Here is a 5,203-nt window from a genome sequence, read left to right on the forward strand (position 1 = left end):
TCTTAGTGATGAAGAAGTTCTGATCATGAGTCTGGTAATGATGAGGATGGAAACTTCATTGCTTTCATAGCTACTGTTATAGTTGATGAAAGTATTGTGATTAATGAACCCTTCTGATGGAGAATTCTCTGAAAATGTTGATTTGCAAGAAGCCTATAATAAGATTTGCAAGGTTACTGCAAAGGATAATATGAATGTTGACTTAGGCTTGAAGAAATTACTTCGTTTGAACTTGATAAGAAAAATTTGCTATTGAAATTTTTGATGCTAATGAAGTGATTAATAAGGTGAAGACTGAAAACATGTTGTTACTTGATAAAGTTAAGAACTTGGAACTAGAATTATCTGTTGCTAGAAAACAAACAAATAGACCTGCTAGTTCTAAACTTGATCACATGTTGAGTATTCAGAAGTCTCCCCTAGACAAAACTTGTCTAGGTTTCGAAGATAGCATCTCAATTTCTGAAACTCATTCCACAAATTTTGTTTCTTTTTCTGAGCCCCAAGAGTGAGATTGTCAAACCAGTAGAAGTTACACCACCTCATAGGAAGATTAAGGTTGATCTTAAAGAGTCTAAGCATAAGAATCCTACTCTCCCTAAGATAAGTTGCATGATATACCTTTATGGGTTTGTCATTTTTGTGGAAAGACTTGACATATTCATCCAAATTGTTTCAAGTTGCAAGCTGCAAAGTGAGCAAATAAGTCAAAATACCTGTGCCTCAAGCACAAGATCCTATGTGTCGGACTATGTGCCTTACCGATCCATCCAGCGACCAATTGGTGAAGTCTATGGGGGCACAAATCTTTTATAGTATTTGATTGTAGACTAAGCCCATTAGTATTGGAGCAAATTATGAAATCCTTCACAATCCCTCCCTCACAATGCAACTCCAACGACTCGAACCTATGACCGGGCTCTGATACCACTTATCGGACCATGTGCATTACTGATCCATCCAACGACTAATTGATGAAGGATGAGGGAGTACAAATCTTTTATAGCATTCGATCGTAGACCAAGCCCATTGGTATTGAAGCGAATTGTGAAATCCCTCACATAACTAATTATTTTATTTTTATGATAAAAATTGTGTTTAATTTTAAATGTATCCATACATATGCATGTATTACATGCTATTTTTTGATAACTAATAATTTATATTTTTATTATAAAATTGTGTTTAATTTTAAATGCATTAATGCTTTTGCATGAGTTACATGCTAGTATATATTAATAGCCAAAACATAGAGAAAATCCAGTTGACTTCTAAATTGGAATCTAATTTTGTGCCACGTGTCTCATCTAATTTTTAAATTTGTGTGTCAAGTGCAAAAATGAAAGAATTTAAATTCAATTAGATTCTAAATTGAATTTAAATTGAAGTTTAATTTTGTGTCATATGTCCCATCTAATTTTTATTTTTACGGCAATTGAATTATTAGGTACAAAAACCGAATAGTCTAAATCTACACACACACACACACACACACACACAGAGTATTAATAAGAGGATTCTCCTATTTCATCTTTAATTTTCGGAGTACTTGTAGACATTGCATTTTGTACCCCTTACAATTCGAGCCATCGTTTCCCAATGAGACTCAAACTCTAAGGCCAAATTTATAGCCCAATCAAATATCAAATTGACTTAAGGAGTGTTAAAATGGAAAATACAACTTTTTAAATGCACAAAAATCTATTTTTGGAAATAAATAATGAAGAGGCCCTTGGCCCACGTACATGGGCAGTAGCCTGCGTAAATGGGCCAAAGCATGTGTACGCAGGCACATTCCTGCATATGCAACTAGGGTTTCAGAAGCATAAAAAATGCAAGTTTTCTATAATAATGTCTGAGGTTTGGAATGAATCCCACATCATCTGGGAGCCATTCCAAACCCCATTTTTTTTTCCACTATATAAAGATTTAAATGGTACATTTTCAAAACACACAGAAATCCCACGAGAAAAATACAAGATTCACTAGAAAATAGTGAATAAACTTGACGTTGACCTTTTTTGGCCCCAATCCTTTTGGTGTACATTACTAACCACTTTCTTATTGGATTGTGAATAGACTTGACTGAGGGGAATGGTCAAAATCAAGATTAGAAAATTTTTGTGTGAGGTGTCTAGTCTAAACTTTTCTTTTTCATTTCTTTTATTTTCTGCCTTTAAATCTTCTTGTTTATTTTGTTTTTTTGTTAGAATATGTTTAATATGCTTTTCTAGATTAGGTTTAAGTTTTTGTATGCTTAAAACGCATGCTAGGTTGTTAGAATTTCCATTTTGAGGTTTTACCCTATTTTTGTGTTGTTAGGTTTACTGGGCAAGGACTTGCGTACGCATAATCTTGCTTGTGAACACAAGCTTGATTATGTGTACGCAAGCCTATTCTTGCGTGCATGAGCCGCTGCTCAAAGACCCTAATTTTTATTTGTTTGTTTTGCTTCTGCTTTCACATGTTGTCCTGTTTAGTTTCTTTCTTGTATTTTTACGCTTCCAAAGTCTCTGTCTCACATGTTTGTTTGTTTATTTGCTATCATATGTTTAGATTAGGGTTTCTTAGTTTTAATGCCATGTCATTCATTCACATATCCATGCATTAATGCCATATGTGCTATGTTGTTGAAAGGTAAGCGAAGGTAAGTCATGCATTGATATGAACATGCATCTTTTGTGATGAATGTTTGTATGATGTTTGATCTTGAATATGAATGTTTATATGATCATATGACTGCCATGTTTGGGTTGCTGCCTTTTTTTTAGATGTATGATAGGGTTTCACATGCTAGGGTTTCTTATGTGCATTTGGGTTTGGCTCTCTTTTGTCTAAAGGTAGATATGTATGTGTTTAGGGATGAATGATACCATGTTGTATGCTCAGATGTATGCTAGTGTGTGTGTGAGTTAGAATACAAGTATTGAACATGTTTTTTTATGAGGTTAAGACGTAAGACACAATAATGGGAGGCCAACCTTAGGGTTGGGTGATCTTGGGTGCCTAACACCCTCCCAAGAGTGTACCTAAACTCCAAACCCATATTTTTGGTAGTAAGATCAAAAGGTTCTTTCTCGAGAGAATGCTACATATATGGTTCCTAAACCATTGCAAAAATTAGGTGGCAACTCCAAAACCCCTTATGTCCACAGTACCCAAATATCCTCATACAAATTCTGAAATAACATACCCTCTAGTGTTTTTTTTTTTTTTTTCCTACAAAAAGCAAAAAAGGTTAAAATAGTAATACTATCTCATGTACAAAAGGAAAAAAAAAAAAAAAATCTGTTATTCGCACCACTCATTTGTATTTAAATGTCTGATTTCTCTTTGTATTTGTTATCTATTTGAATTCAAATACTTTAATTATCTTTATCAAAAAAAAAAAAAAAAAAAAACAACAACAACAACAACAACAACAAAAAAATCACTTCTTCCAAAATTTTTTAAAAGAGTGATACTATCTCATGTACAAAAGGAAAAAAAGAAAACCGTTATTATCAATATATAAGTATGTATATATATACACACACACTACAAAATTGCTTCAAAAAAAAAAAAAAACCCATTATCTCATGTAAAAACTACTCATTCTTATCCTAAAATTTATATATATATATATATATATATATTTTTTTTTTAATTCTTTAAAATATTTCAAAATTTTTGTTATCCAAATTTCTATACAGTTATCACAAATCTCCATTCATTCATACTAATGTATATCATCTTTCTGTTGTATAATCTCAAATTTTTTACTTATCATAATTATTATCCCGATCAATAAAATCAAATATCCCTTTGGGTTTTAATTTCTTACGGTTCTCTATCTCATTTTTAAACATTATTCTACATTACCTTATCTCTTTTTTAATACGCAAAGCGCGTGTAATGAGTCTAGTATGTATGTCATGTGTGTGTATATATGTTGGTCAAATCCTCATTGGACGGAAGCCTGGTTTGACAAGTTGTCAAGTTGCCTGATTCACATCACCAACCTAGACATAGCCCATGTTTCCTCTCTCTTTGTTTCCCACCTTTGATTTTCTTTTATATAATTATATTTATATGTAACGTTATTTTTTTCATGGGAAAAAAATAACATTATTTAAATGTAATGTTGATTGTTAAATATTGTTTGTTGCCTTCCCTAGTAGAACAAGCAAGTAAGCATTGACTAATCAACACAAAAAGTCATGTTTGGTTTGTGGAGTTGAACATTTCACGCGGTATTCCAAATTTTGTGCAAGTGATTCGTGAATATGAGTAATAAGTCCCACTTCACGGCAGCCTTAGACGAAGTAGCCAACTCTCAAATCATGTTCACAAAATCTTAGACGTGGCGTCCAATCCATTCAATGCCACAAAATTCCAACTATTTCAAACCATTGCATCACCTACCTCTATGAAATTATAAATACAAACAGACTCTCTTCGTGTCTCCCACTTAAGTTCTCTCCTCACAAGAAAACAGAGCACAAAAACAGAGCAATAGAGAACAGAGGCGGCCTTACCTTTAAGAACACAGAGCAATGGCAAGAAAGTTAAACATTGTTTTTCTTGTAGTATTAGCAGTAACAGCTTTGCTACAAAGCTCAGTAGCACAAACAACCTTTCAGGTAGGTGATGCATTGGGTTGGATAAGCCCTTCTAGTGTTTCCACTTACAGCACTTGGGCTGCCAACAAGAACTTCATCAAGGGCGACATTCTTGGTAAAAAAACCAAATTTCAATTTATTTTTCTTTCTAAATCTTATTATAAAAATGTAAAACGAATCAAAGTGATACAGGGTTGAATATAAATATTTTCGATGTTGATTTTTTTTATTATTGGTTTTTGCAGTATTTAACTTCACAACTTCGCAACACACCGTAGCTAAAGTCAGCAAGGCAGATTACGATGCTTTTTTTTTTGTTCTGCATATTTGTATATTGTATAGCCAATTATACAACTTTTATATACTCATTTCTAAGGGTTTGCATGGGTCGGGTTGAAGGAATTTTTCAACCCAACCCACCATAGTGGGTTACAAAAATTCAACCCAACCCACATGGATCGGGTTTGAGATGAGTACAATTAAGTAATCTCTTATACTTAACACTCATATCATTCTTTTTTACGAGAAGGACTAAAAAATCCTAAGAGAAAGACATAATATCCAGCTCACCACTAAAGCCTGCTAATCATGTATAAAATTTG

General features: G+C 33.1%; 1 non-coding gene across 1 annotated transcript; it reads left to right on the plus strand.

The window, feature by feature from the left end:
• The first annotated feature begins 4,296 nt into the window (after positions 1 to 4,296).
• On the plus strand, positions 4,297 to 4,886 carry LOC112034996 (uncharacterized). Its single transcript, XR_010627358.1, has 2 exons — positions 4,297 to 4,716; positions 4,847 to 4,886. It is a non-coding gene; the product is annotated as an uncharacterized LOC112034996 (transcript).
• The last annotated feature ends 317 nt before the right edge of the window (positions 4,887 to 5,203 follow it).

Source organism: Quercus suber, unplaced genomic scaffold (assembly GCF_002906115.3).
Source record: "Quercus suber isolate HL8 unplaced genomic scaffold, Cork oak 2.0 scaffold_1124, whole genome shotgun sequence".
Classification (NCBI taxonomy): Eukaryota; Viridiplantae; Streptophyta; class Magnoliopsida; order Fagales; family Fagaceae; genus Quercus; species Quercus suber.